At 37.9% G+C, this 14,998-nt stretch overlaps 1 protein-coding gene across 3 annotated transcripts in view; it reads left to right on the forward strand.

Moving 5' to 3' along the window:
• Nucleotides 1-14,998, forward strand: part of CACNB2 (calcium voltage-gated channel auxiliary subunit beta 2) — a 408,315-nt gene that overhangs the window by 15,229 nt on the left and 378,088 nt on the right. The gene's annotated exons all lie outside the window — the stretch shown is intronic.

The raw sequence follows: 14,998 nt of genomic DNA on the forward strand, positions 1-14,998 counted from the left end.
TGTCAAAATGAGAAGATGTGATTAATTGCTATCCTGTTCTCTTCACTACCTGACATCGTCAGAGATTTCTGTCTAAGAGTTTTCATACCTCCAGCCAGGTAGCTGATGTTTTTGGTTTTTTTTTTCCTTTTAAATTCTCTTCTTCCCACTATGGGCTTGTAATGAGAAATGAAGAAACATAAGAAAATGGCAGGTCTCTGTCCCCCAGTCATGTAATCTCTGTAAGGGAAATTATATACAAAATGCTAACATCTCTCACCTTTAAGAATAAAGTTCAAATGTAGCTGAATTTGTATATTTCCTGGTATAGAAATTACCAACATTTGGTTTCCCAGGAGATAACTGTAGTTCAACTTTGTTTTCTCAGTAGCTAAATGTATATATGTCTATAGTACCTTTGGAGATTTGTGCCCAGAATTGAAAGGTAAATTCTAAACAGAAAAGACAAAAATTAGGTAATATAATGACAGCTACATATTAGGAGAGCCAGCCCATTGGAGAATCAAGAAAGAAGGGAAAAATTCAAAAGGTAAAAAACATAAACTAGTTATATTGGAGAGGGGAGTTTCATTAAACTTAATCTTCTTATAGCATGGAACTTAAATATGTCCCATGTTCATCTGGGACTCCATGTAAGTATAAATTAATTTCGTTTATAAGGGGTCCTGAAGCATTGACCTTGAGCTGTAGGTGCAGGAAGGAGGAAAATTAGATCTCTTCCTCAGCAGACTTTACAGTATTTCTGCAGCTTTCTAAGATAAAGATGTATTTCTCTTTATTTTTTTTCTAGTTAATCTTTATTCCGTCAGCACTACTTTGACAAGCTACAGAAATACTACCAGGAAAATGGAAAGTGATATAAAAGAAAGAGTTTTCTGACAGTATTTGCAAAATGTATAATTGGCAGTAATAAAAAGCATCATTAGAGCTAATCAACTATTATTTTAGAGAATGTCTTTGAAATGGGATCCTTTTTCTTTCAGCTCTCAAGCAATGGGCTTATCAGGTGGTTTTGCTTACCTTAGAGAGTCCCATTCATCTTCACTACTTCACTGTGGTGAGGATAGAGCAGACAGAAGTATTGGTATTGGTAGCCATTTTGCTCAGGAACTCTGATCTCTAGTTTGTCTTTTAATAATAGACTCTAATATCTGGGGGGGGGGGCCGAGAAAAAAACGAAAAAAAAAACATGATAAATGTATTATATATTTTAAAGGACTAGCAAGTTGTATGTAAAAGATTTGCAGTTTCATGTGCAATCATCTTTTTAATATTCTATATTATGGAAATGCTTTTTTATTTCTTAAATAAAAAATAAAACAAATAATAAGGGAATTTTAAAAATAAATAAAATTTTCAAAAATACTAACAGGGATAAGGATGGAGTAAGGGATGGGCCTGTGACTTCCTTGGAATAGGGAACTCCCAAGTGAAGAAATACCCTCTACCAATGAAATTTAGTACCTTCTCTGGAATTTTTATTCTTAGATTTAGGACAAAGGTATCCAAAATATGTCTGGAGGGCTGCATGTGATCCACAGGACTCCAGGGGTCTGTAAGAACCATATTAAAATGTAACTGGGGACAAAATAAATAAAAATACAATAAAACATAGATAATATTGCATTTTAAAAGTAAGTCAAGGGGCAACTAGGTGGTGTAGTAGATAAGGCACCAGCCCTGGATTCAGGAGGACCTGAGTTCAAATCTGGCCTCAGATACTTGATACTTACTAGCTGTGTGACCCTGGGCAAATCACTTAACCCTCATTGCCCCATGCAAGCAAAAAACAAAAAACAAAACAAAAAACCCAAATCCAAACCAAACCAAACAAACAAAAAAGAACAAAAAACAAACAAACAAAATAAGTCAACTGTGTGGCCAATACGGATCCTTAGCTACAAATTAGTGGTTCTTGTTTCTATTTGAGTTTGATACCACTGGCCTAGGACACTTAGGGTTACCCAGCCAATATGTGTCAGAAGCTGAAATTGAACCTAATCTTCCTGGCTTTGAGGACAGCTAACTCTCTTCTGTGTATTGCTGCCTCTCAAATATTATTAATAATTTCAATTCATGAAGCCTGGTACCTAATCCTGAAAACCAGTGAGTCTTATTTTCTTAAAGGTAATGCAATATCCAGGTTTTAAAATCTTTTTGTTATTATTGTTGTTCAGACATTTTTTCAGTTATGTCAGACTCTTTGTGACCTATTTGGGGTTTTCTTTTTTTTTTTCTTTTTTTCTTTCTTTTTTCTTTCATTTTAAAATAAAAGTATTTTATTATTTTCCAGTTACATGTAAGGATAGTTTTCAACATTTGTTTTCATAGGATTTTTAGTTCCAAATTTTTCTCCTACTCTCCCTTCCCTCCCTCCTCCATTTAGGATTTTCTTGACAAAGACACTGGAGTGGTTTGCCGTTTCCTTCTTTAGCTCAATTTACAGGTGGAGAAACCAAGTCAAGCAGGGTTAAGTGATTTGTCCAGGGTCACATAGCTAGTAAGTGTCTGAGGCTGGATTTGAACTCATGATAGTGAGTCTTGCTGATTCCAAGCCCAGCACTCTCTCCTTTGTGCCACCTGCCTGCCCATTCAGGCAACATGAATTCCTGGGTGGTCTCACTTAGACAGCTTTGAAGGTTGTAGCAATGGCGAAGATACAAATTCTAGATTGCAAAAATGTCATCATGACTATATGTTTTTCATGTGTATTCTTAAATAAAATGGGTACATCTGAAAATATAAAATATAACATATACTGTTAAAACCATAACTCCCTAACTCAATTATTGTCATTCTCTTGGATGAAGTTATTGATTGTTTCTATGATTTGTTGTTTGACCCACTCATTCTTTAGAATTAAATTATTGTTTCCAATTAATTTTCAATCTACCTTTCCATAGCTCTTTATTACATGTAATTTTTATTGCATCATGATCTGAGAAGGATGCATTTACTATTTCTGCATTTGATTATGAGGTTTCTGTGCCCTAATACATGGCCAGTTTTTGAATATGTGCCATGTACTGCTGAGAGAATGGTATATTCCTTTCTATCCCCATTCAATTTTCTCCAGATATCTATCATATCTAACTCTCCTAACTTTCCATTCACCTCTTAAACTTCTTATTTATTTTGTGGCTAGAGTTATCTAATTCTGAGAGGGGAAGATTCAGATCCCCCACTAGTATAATTTTGCTATCTATTTCCTCTTGTAACTCGTTTAACTTCTCTTCTAAGAATTTGGATTCTATACCACTTGGCGCATACATGTTTAGTATTGATATTACTTCATTATCTATAGTACCTTTCAGCAAGATGTAGTTTCCTTCCTTATCTCTTTTAATTAGATCTATTTTTGCCTTTGTTTTGTCTGAGATAAGGATTGTTACTCCTGCCTTTTTTACTTCAGCTGAAGCATAAAATATTCTGCTCCAACCTTTTGCCTTTACTCTGTGTGTATCTCTCTGCTTCAAATATGTTTCTTGTAAACAGCATATTGTAGGATTCTGGTTTTTAATCCACTCTGCTACTTGCTTCTGTTTTATGGCAGAGTTCATCTCACTCACATTCACAGTTATTATTACTAACTATCTATTTCCCTCCATTCCATTTACCCACTTTGTACTCAGGACCCTTCTTTCACCCTATTCCTCCTCACCAACATTTTGCTTCTTACCCCTGCCTCCCCCAATCTGCTCTCCCTTTCATCAGCCCCCTCCCTTTTCTTTACCCTTTTCTCCCCTGCTTCTGCCTTTCCTTCCATCAGTGCCCCCTTTTCCCCTTATCCTTTTGCTTTAGAATAAGCTCAATTTCTTTATCCAAATGAACATATATGTTATTCCCTGTTTGAACCAAATCTGATGAGAGTAAGGTTGAAACAATGCTCACCCCTCCCTTCTTTCCTTCCTTTGTAATAGGTTTTTTTGCACCTCTTCATATAATGTAATTAAACCTATTCCACCTCCCCTTTCCTCTTCTCCCCATAAACTCCTTTTTTCACCCCTTAATTTTCTTTATATCATCACATCAAAGGTAATTTATATTTATACCCTCTATGTATACTTTTTCTGTCTGTTGTGAGAGTTGGAATAACATCCCCTGCTGGGAGGAACATTTTGTGAGCTCTGGCCTGAGGACATAGCCATGTGGCCTTGGAAACAGGAAGTGATGTTTGCTTGTGGATCCTGTCGATCAAAGCTATCAGCCAATTATCTTGGAGCTCTGTGTGAGGATGGCCCTGTTTCCTGTTTCATGAGAGGCTTCTGGGAGGAGGAAGGGGAGAGAGAGCAAGCTCTCTTTCACCCAGAACCTTGGTTTGAGTGGAGCTGAGATGCTTGGCTCCCTGAGATAGATAAATGAAGGAATCTTGGCCTCTTTCTCTCTCCTCACCAAATTCTTGTGCTCCTTAATAAATACTTGAAAGTCTAAACTCTTGCTAAAGCTTATAATTTATGGCAACCACTCAATCGATTTTTAGACAGTTAAGCTAGAAATTTAGTCACCATATAGATAGCAACTTTACACTGTCCAAATAGAGATACAGTTCTCAAGAGTTATAACTATTATCTTTCCATGTAGAAATGTAAACAGTTTAACCATACAAAATAACTTTTTCCCCCATTTACCTTTTTAAATTTCTCTTGAGTCTTGAATGTTAAGATTGAATTTTCTATTCAGTTCTGGCTTTTTCATTAGGAAACCTTGAAAGTCCCCTATTTCATTGAATGTCCATCATTTCCCCTGAAAGAGAATGTTTAGTTTCACTGGGTAATAAATTCTTAACTGCAGTCCAAGCTCCTTTGCCTTTCGGAATATCATATTCCAAGCCTTGCGATCCTTTAATGTTGAAGCTACCAGGTCCTGTGCAATCCTGACTGTGGCTCCATGATATTTACATTGCTTCTTTTTGGCTGCTTGGAGTATTTTCTACTTCATCTGATAATTCTGGAATTTGGCTACAATATTCCTTGGAGTTTTCCTTTTGGGGTCTCTTTTGGGAGGTGATCTGTGGATTCTTTCAATGATGATTTTATCCTCTGATTCTATAATATCAGGGCAGTTCTCCTTGATAATTTCCTGGAATATGATGTCTGGACTCTTTTTCTGATCATGGTTTTCAGGTAGTCCAATAATTCTCACATTGTCTCTTCTGGATCTATTTTCCAGGTCAGTTGTCTTTCCAATGAGGTATTTCACATTTTCTTCTATTTTTTCATTCTTTTGATTCTGCTTGACTGATTCCTGGTGTCTCAAGTAGTCATTAGCTTCCATCTGTACAATTTGAATTTTTTTTCCTTTTTTGGTGAGGCAATGGGGGTTAAGTGACTTGCCTAGAGTCACACAACTAGTAAGTGTCAAGTGTCTGAGGTCAGATTTGAACTCAGATCCTCCTGAATCCAGGGCCGGTGCTCTATACACTGAGCCACCTAGCTGCCCCTCAATTTGAATTTTTAAGGCATTGTTTTCTTCAGTAAGCTTTTGCATTTCCTTTTCCATTTGGCCAAATGAATTTTTTAAGGAATGTGCTTCTTTTTCTATGCTGCTGATTCTTTTTTCATAATTTTCTTGTGTTCCTTTAATTTCTCTCCCCATTTTTACTTCTACCTCTCTCAGTTGATTTTGAGAATCCTTTTTGAGCTCTTACAAGAAGGCTTTTTGGTCTTGAGATCAAGTCATTTTCCTTCTTGAGGCTTCACATGTAGGCGATTTGAGAGTCTTGTCCTCACCTGAGTTTCTCTTTTGCTCTTCCTTATCCACATAGAAGCTCTCAATGGTAAGAACCCTCTTCTGTTTATTACTCATATTGCAGCTTATTTTTTTAAGTTGACATTTGCTACTCAGACAGAAGGGTCACTGTTTCAAGCTTCTTGTGCTTGGGTATAGGGTCTGTGTTACTGGCTTTCTACTCTGAGGCCTGTATGGCTTGTGGATTTCTCATTGTGCTGGGCTTGCTCCCTGCCCTTGCTCCCACTGAGCTGGGATGGCCAGGCCTGGTCACAACTGTTCTGTGGGTGGCCCTCCAGCTGGCAGCCTGCCCTCTCAGCTAGTGCTGGTGGGTCTTACCACTGGCCTGCTGCACCACCTGCTGCACTGGCCTAAGTTGCTCCACTGTGACCAAGAGCTTCTTGCTCACTTGCCCAGACCCCCTCAGTGCAGCGCTGTGCTGTGAGCTGTGCTGCGCTCCCCTTTTACCTGAGTGAGACCGACCTTTTCTGAAGTCTTCTAAATTATCTCAAGTTGGAAGATTGTGTCTCTCTGTTTTTTTGTAGGTTCTGTAGTTTCAGAATCCATTTAGAGGCTTGATTAAATGTTGTCTTTGAGGGAAACTTGGGAGAGCTCAGGCAACTTCCTGGCTTCTCTCTGCCATCTTGGCTCCACCTCCAGGAAAATCATAACTCCCTAACTCAAGTGCCCAGATGTTAGGACTTCAATTTGCCTGTGATATTTGTTTATATGTGTACACATGCATAGCAAAACCACAGCATTATAGTCTTTAAAAACTGGAAAGCTTTGTGAGACTATCTTACCATCCTTGGTGGTCACTTTTGTACTCGTGTCTAGGATAATTAATTCAGCAAGGGCTTTACTGTAGTGATTTCTTAGTTACCAATAATTGGAATCCCTTAAACTAAGAGTATGAGATTATGCTCATTAGTACCTGGCAAGTGCTATTTGGGTATGATTGCATTTATTTTTTCTAAATATATATACATATATACACACACACATATACACACATATATTTGCATTTATTTTTTCTAAATTTTATATATATATATATACACATATCACATACACACATATGTGTGTATGTATATATGTGTATATGTATATGTGTGCATGTATGGCATCTCAAGTAAAGGGACATGTTGAAAGGAAGCATTTCATCTTGAGGAGTGACTGCAGATCCTTGATTCGCTTTTAGACTGGAAACAGTGAAAATAGTTCATAATATTTGTGGTTACCACTGAGGGTTTGATTTAATCAACAACCCTTAATGAATCATCAGTCTTTTTTTAACTCAATGATAATTTAAAAAATAAGAGCATGGGGCAACTAGATGGCAAAATAGATAGAGCACCTGCCCTGAAGTCAGAAGGACCTAAGTTCAAATCTGGTCTCAGATACTTCCTAACTCTGTGGCTTGGGTAAGTTGCTTGATCGTGATTTGCTCCTCAAAATAAAATAAAAATCAGAGCACAATATAGGATCACAAATTTAGAACTGAATATCATCCAGATCAAGTCCCTCATTTAACAGATCAAGAAACCGAAGTAAGAAACATTAAGTGACTTGCCCATTATTGCACAGGTTGTAGTGTCAGGGGCCAGACTAGAACCCAGATCTTCTGGGCTCCAAAGTTATTATGACACCATGGGGAAAAAAGATACATTTCTCTCAGCCTCTAAGTACCCACTTGGATTCCAGATGGGAGTTTCAGTGTAGGAACCAAATCTGATTCTGGTATTGGGTCAGAAGTAGTTAGACACAGGAAGTGAGTACCTTATACAGACATGTGTAGCATATTGTATTGTGATGATTATCTATATGAATATGTATTATGAATATATGGCATGTCATGTTATATTATTAATATCACTTAATAATATTTATCTTGGCATGGTGACATTGGTCTACATTTTGCTGTTGTTGAGAAATCCTGCCCATCATACAAGAGCAGAAGAGGCAGTTTTCCAGCCTAAAGTGTATTAGAGCAATATTGAAGGAAAAATTAATGTTGGGCATTATATTTGTTTTGATGTTTCATGTGTACATCTCACTCCCTGTCTCTCTCTGTCTCTCCCCTCGCTCCCCCTTCTCTCTCCCTTCTCTCATCCTTTTCTCTCCCTTCTCTCTCTGTCTCTCTCTGTGTCTCTGTCTCTGTCTCTCTCTCTCATCAAAAGCATTGTATATTCCCTTGCTCTTGAACCGAGACTCCATCTCTAAATGATTTTATTTAAATCAATCCATGTTTTGGGCTCTGGTTGAAGTACCTTCCACCTTCCCTGGAACATCAGGAGCATTATTGCCTGTTCAGGGATCCAGATGTACAAAATCTGGATAAAAATGCATGTGACACCAGAGAAAAGACATTGAATCCATGGGGAAAACCAACAAATGGTTGTATTAAACTATGAAGAAGTCTGATAGAAAGCTTGGCGATCTAGGATCACTTTCCCTTTCACTGCCCCACTTGTCCTGAGTGTGCTTAAATTTATCCTGTCAGATCTTGATATCTGACTCAGTCCATCCTCATGTGGGTTTTTGTGCTTGAATAATCTGTAGGGTTGAGAAGCTAAAGAGTAACATTTAGATACCTGGTTTCAGGTTAGGTCAGGCACAGGAAAGTAGATAGAGAGAGCTGTCTTCAAAGACAGGAAGACCTGTTTTCAAGTCCTAACTCTTACATATACTCACTGTGGAACCTTAGAAAAGTCATTTAACTTCTTTAGGCAAGTCTCTAAGACTAGCTAGAGTTGAAGATAAGGTACTGGCCTGCTTTTTTAGAAAAGGGAGGTCTCTCATTTTGGAGTCTAATCTATCAATAAATCACAGGTCTACTCCCTATTCCTATTCCTCTAGCTAGGCCTTGCACAGACTGTCTCAGACTCTCAGAGCTGCCATTGGTGAAGTTGATTTCATTGCTTGAGGATGAAGTAGAATTAAATGTGGCTTTGTAGTACTAGAATTCAACTGGTGAAATAGCTCAATCTTTGTGAGAATGGAGTTTTCTTTTAACATGGAACCATGATTGTATCATTATCATAATGTCAAATGGTCAGTGATTTTTTGGAGGGATGAGAATTCCTTATACTGAATAATTGAATATTATCTATGGGCTTGGAAGTTGGTAGTGTATTATTTATTGTGATTGATCAGCAGACATTTATTACATACCTAATGAATGCAGGACTGTGCCCAGCATTGTAAATTCAAAAACCAAAACAAAAATAAAAGTTCTTGCCTTCAGGAAGCTTCTTTTCCATGATCAGCAGCTGTGAGGTGTGGAAACCCCAAATTCCTAAAAACCCTTTGCTTTTACTATCTGTGCTAACTCTAGGATTCTGCTTCCAAAACGGAAGATGATTAAATTTGTTTCATAACATGTAGCCAAGGTCTCGCCCTCTCCCCCCAAACAAAACAAAGAGCCCTAACACACCCTCCAAGGGCTGTTGCAAGAGAAAATACATGAAATGATAACATTATAAATTAGAATATGAGGATCTGGGGGGGTGGGCGCAAAGTAATTTACTTGGAGGAGAAGTGGGTGGAGAAGGTCCAGGCATGCCTGGCATTGAAGGATCATACTTTTGTCCCTCCTCTTTTAGGCCAATTGTGCAACCACAGTTTACTGCACAAATTCTTTGGTACTGCCAAGGTCATTGAAAACTATGCGCATCTGCAACTAAGCATCGGTCACTAAAGCGAAGGCAGTCGGGCGGGGGGTGGAGGGGGGTAGAGTCAGTTACCGTAGCGCGCTCTTCTGGCCGAGTTTTCCCCTTCTTGTGTGTTTTCTGCCTCTTTAAGGCCATTTGCTCTCCCTGGCTACATTCATCTACCTGGCAACTTTCCTGAGATGAACAAATGCTAAGAGGACGACCGCCAGCTTTGTTTTATTTAGATGAAAGAACGGCATGGCTACACGTTTCATTCAGATCGCCTGGCCGAGGGAGTCAGGCTGGAGGGGCAGCCCACCACATTCCGGGCGGCTGATTTGCTAGGGTCGCCCGGTTAGATCGAACCCGGACGTTTGGGGAGTGGGGTGGGCTGAGGGAGAGAAAACCGATTCCCCCAAATGCACCGTGGCTGTTCTTTCAAGACCTTTGAAGTACCAGTCGAGATGCTGCTGGAGGTTAACAGGAGAAAGACTCTGAATCTGATCTGGTCTGTGCATACCGACATATGTTGTGGTTGTAACGAAATAATCCTGTAGCTTCCAGGGGTTTCCAGGATACAAATCAGGCCGACAAAATGGAATGAACTAAATATTTAACAGAAAGTGGTATGATACTTTGGACCCACAATATTCTAAACAAATTCCACCGTCTCCCTGACCGGGTACTTGGTTTTGCTTTTCTGGATCTTATATTCATTCAAATTTTATTTTAAATACTAATGATTAAACACAAAGACAGACTGTCCCCCTTTTTCCCCCTTAATTTTTGTTTTGCAAAGACAGATTAAACAGTGATAAAGATTACAGACTCCAGGCCTGCTTAGACCGATATGCTCTAGGTTTGATAAATCTTTTAGCCTTTAAATACTGGCTTGGTGCCTTCTTATGCTGGTTTCAGTTAGAAACATTACCATAAATAATGATATAGTGCATTTATTACCATTTTGCTTTCTTGTACATTTCTTTCTTGTCTTCATAGTCATTTACTGGCTGGATTTTGTGAATGGTAGAACCCACATTTTGTGGTGTCAGGAAGGATGAGGGTTTTTTTTTTTAATTATACAGATATTTACCTAATATTGGCAGTGAACAAACTTACTTGTTCATCCTGTGATATAAACATATAGGATGCTTAATATTTATATTATATATTCATTGTTAGAAACTTAATTTTTTAAAAAAGGCATTAAAGCATATCAGCTTATTTGTCATGCTTAGATGTATTTGGTTTTAAAAGTCTAAATTTTAAAATATGTTCTCTCTAGAGAAGGAAAGGGCATGATTATAGCAACTTTGGGGAAATGTCTCTCCCAAATTGGTTTATTATCATGTTTGGATCTTCTGTTCTATAAACAAAGCCATTATTCAAATTACTAAAAATAATTGAGGAGATTAAGGCATTTAATCTTTTGCATTTGTCTTTTTTATTAAGATAAAGGAAATATTTTTTTAAAATCCCAACATCATTTCTGCATGGGTGATATTATTACTAATAATAATTATAACTTACATTAAAATTTTTATAACTATTTTGCTTATAATAACCCGCTGAGGTAACTCTGGTATTGTTAGCCTATTTTTTTACTGATGAGAAAACTGAGGCACAGATAAAGAGGGGCGGTGACATGCCTTGAAAAATAAGATAAATTTCAAAATTGCCATGTATTCTCCCCACCCCATACTCTGTTAGCACTACTACTCAGCTGGACAAGCATTATAAAGATTAGGAATCTACAGGCTTAAAAAAAAAAAACCCAATCAATAAATCAATCCAGAGTTCATCCAGAGTAGGATATATATAGGATAGGATGTGTGTGTGTCTCTCAGTACCAGAGAAATGAAAGTATTATAAAGCACTACATTCATTTGCAAGCTGTGACCATTAGAGTTATGCCCTCTAACATTTCAGAATTACACAGTGGATTGACTTCTCTGTGGTGTTCATTCCTGGTGTCAAATAAAACATTCTGTATAATAGGGGGAGGAGTGCGGAAGGGAAGGATGTCTCAGGTTGCTCTGCCTCAGACCAGAATCTGTGAGCCAAACCTCATCACAGACCTCTGACCTGCCAGTATTCACTACTGGAAGATTACTTCCTCGTAATTGGCCATTTTTGACAACAGGTAAGAATTCCACAAAAGGTCTTGCTGTCCAGACTTCATTGACTGAATCACAATTCCATAAGTACTTGTTAAGCACCTTATACATGTGCAAGGCACTGTACAAGGCCAAATAAGAAATGGTGCTTGTCTTCAAGGAGCTTGTATTTTACTCTTTGACATGAGAAGGACTTGAAAAATGACCCAGTTCAACCCTTTCATTTAATAGGTGAATAAACCAAGGCCCAGGGAAAGGAGATGACTTGCAGAGTCAGAGCTTGAACCTAGTTCTTCTCATTTTGAGCCTAAGGTTCTTTCTGCTGTGCTCTGTTACCCTGTTCTGAGGAAGTAAGCAAAGACTTTGACCTTGGGTGGGAGGCATGTGAGAGTCACCCAATGAGGGAAAGAGGAATGGGTAATTATGGAGATCCTGGTTAGAAATCACATTGCAAACACTCTCTAGAAACTCCTTCTTAGACTAGGTAACTTCAGCAAGCTTCAAGTGGCTCAGTTACGCAGAGATGATGGGAAGCAGAAATTGGTAGGAGCAAACTGCTTATTCTTCTAGTATCTACTCTTAGATAATGAGCAGGTGTTGCTGCCCTAGGTTTCAAAATGGACTCGGCAACTTAGCTGTTAAGAGCAATTCTTATTTTCTGTTTCTTTGGCGACCACTTTATTAATGGAACAGTGAAGATGGGTTCAGATCCATGAAGTCAGGCTTGTGGTTTAGTTCTTCATGGGAAAAGTAGAATACAGGAATGGGCAAGTAAAGGAGGCAGTCCCTCCCCACTTCATTTTGTTAAATGTTGTCACTCCTTGCATGCCATCCGGTGAGCATTTATTTAGCAATAGATGCCAAAAAGATCCTTCTAAAAATTCTTGGTTCTCTAAAATTCTAGGTACATCAATTAAACCCAGTTACATTATCTGGTATGTCTTGTTCATTACTGCAAGGGCTTTCAGTAAAGAATGGGAGTGGAAAAGATGCCCTACCCATCAGTTGTGACCATCCCCCGCCCCTTCACTCCTCTTTTTCCTTTCCCTTCCATTATATTATGGCCCAAAGTGAATAATTGTGGTATTTTAGAACTAGAAGAAGCCCTAGTCCCCTTTCTAACCCTTCCTCTTCTCCTTACTTTCTTTCTCTGCTTTAAAAATGATCATTGTCGAATTAGAGATTTATTTTGTAGCTTTGGGCTTCATTCCTATTGCTTTTATTGGATTAGATCTCCAGTTCAGGTAGCAATGGTTTGCTTTCCATTTACAGGAAAGAGGTTCTTTTTTTTTGGGGGGGGGTGAGGCAATTGGGGTTAAGTGACTTGTCCAGGGTCACACAGCTAGTAAGTGTCAAGTGTCTGAGGCTGGATTTGAACTCAGGTCCTCCTGACTCCAGGGCTGGTGCTCTCTCCACTTCACCACCTGGCTGCCCTGTTGTTAACATGGATTCCATAAACAACTGTCCCCTCACCCTACACCCCCATACCTCGGCAACTTTCAATACAAGGATATATAGCCTTAATAGCTTAAAACTGCACTAAGACTTTTAGGACACCTTGAATTCCGGTTAATTGTATTTCAATATAATTAGTTTCCTTTGGAATCCTAGACATTTAAAAATATTACTCTGAGAAGGCATCTGTAGGCTTCACCAGATTGCCAAAAGTGTTCCATGATGGGGAAAAAAGAAAGAAAATAAAAGAAATTTAAAAATACCAATTGAGAGGGATAACTAGAGTTTCCAATTTTCCTTGATACCTAGTGAGAGACACATTTGAGAATGAAAGCTTGAGTGCTTGCTTAAGGGTTTGACAAAGGCACTTTGTCTCCCTCCTCTCCCAAAACACACACCTTCCTATTTGTCTTGATCCATCCTAGGGGTCTCACCAGGATTTCTCTTTATTATTGTTTTTAATGAGGCTGTAACTTCCCTGGCCCATGTGTTTTCTTTATAAACTGTTATGCCTTTTATAACCTCGAGGTTTACTACTGTTCGAGTTTCTCATTCCCATTAAAAGAACTTTGTTCTACTTCAGTTTTACCCAGATGTTACGGTTGAAAGTTGGAAAAAGGCCAATTCTTGTTCTCTGGTTTTGTCTCCCTAAACTTTTCATTTAGGCAAAGGATGTTATATTTGGTGACTTGAGGGTACGTAGATGTACCAGTTGGGGGGCAGGGGGGTGGAAAGGATGACTGCGAAGGTACCCTGCCAGCTCTTGGGCAGTGATTCTTGGATCCTTACAACCTTAACACTTCTTATTCCCTTTGAAGTTTGCAATATCACAATCTTGCAAACTCCTAGTGCTCAGGGTTCCTGCCCCTCCCCACTCTGTAACCCAGACATGCAGTCCTGCACTGGGTTCCTTGGTAGGGAGGCCTGACTTCTCCTCAGGGGATTGGGCTCCCCATTATTACATTCGTTAGTTTATTACTCACACCCCCTGATAGTTCCAGGGACAATTCAATTTTTTCTTCTACATTAAGCCCCCCCCCAAAAAAAAGGGGAATCAGTTTTTAAAAAAGGTACCTAGTATACAAACATGAATTGATCGTGGGATAGATATTATGTTCCTGAGGGCCAGGCCTGGAGTTAGGAAGACTCATCTTTACGAGTTCAAATCCAGCTTCAGACATTTATTAGCTGTGTGACCCCTCAGTTTCCTCATGTGTAAAATGAGCTGAAGAAGGAAATGGCAAACCACTCTAGTATCTTTGCCAAGAAAACACCATACAGGGTCACAAAGATTTGGAAACAGCTGAACAACGAAACCAACAAATTTTATTCCTACACCAAAAGAGGAATGCTGAGCTTAGAAGGATCATAGGGCACAATTAACAGAATAGTTTAACCAGGATCCCCAGACTCATCTTGCAGCCAGGTTACAATCTGTTGGGGGCTAATAATAAACCTCATTGACACATAATAGAGTTTAGAATTTCTAATAATTAGATCATACATAGATAGGTAAAGTTATATATGTTATATATAATTATATACTTGTACATATAATATAATAAAATATTTATATATAACAAATGTATATATAATAATATAATAAAATAGTATATATAAGATGTGATTATACATGTAATATATAATTATATACCTGAATATAGTACATTATGCCATTTATATGATATATAATCTATAATATTTCAACATTTCTATAATCTATATGTATATGTATGTATAATCTATATATATAACATATATGTAATCTATAACTCATAATATACACATAAGTATAATGTATTATTAATCTCTTCATTATACAGAATTTTGTTAATATGCTTAATATAATGAGTATAATTCTATATAACTTGCATAATATATGTATTAGATTTTATATACATTATATATGTATATGTTTAAAATATAATTCTCTGTTTATATGGATATATTCTCTATGAACCAAAATCAGGGTACATGACCTAACCAATGATTTTCCTTTTTCAAAGTCTCATTACAAGCATAGTTACTTTTATTTAAATAGGACTG

The sequence above is a fragment of the Dromiciops gliroides genome, chromosome 5, assembly GCF_019393635.1.
Source record: "Dromiciops gliroides isolate mDroGli1 chromosome 5, mDroGli1.pri, whole genome shotgun sequence".
NCBI classification, from domain to species: Eukaryota; Metazoa; Chordata; class Mammalia; order Microbiotheria; family Microbiotheriidae; genus Dromiciops; species Dromiciops gliroides.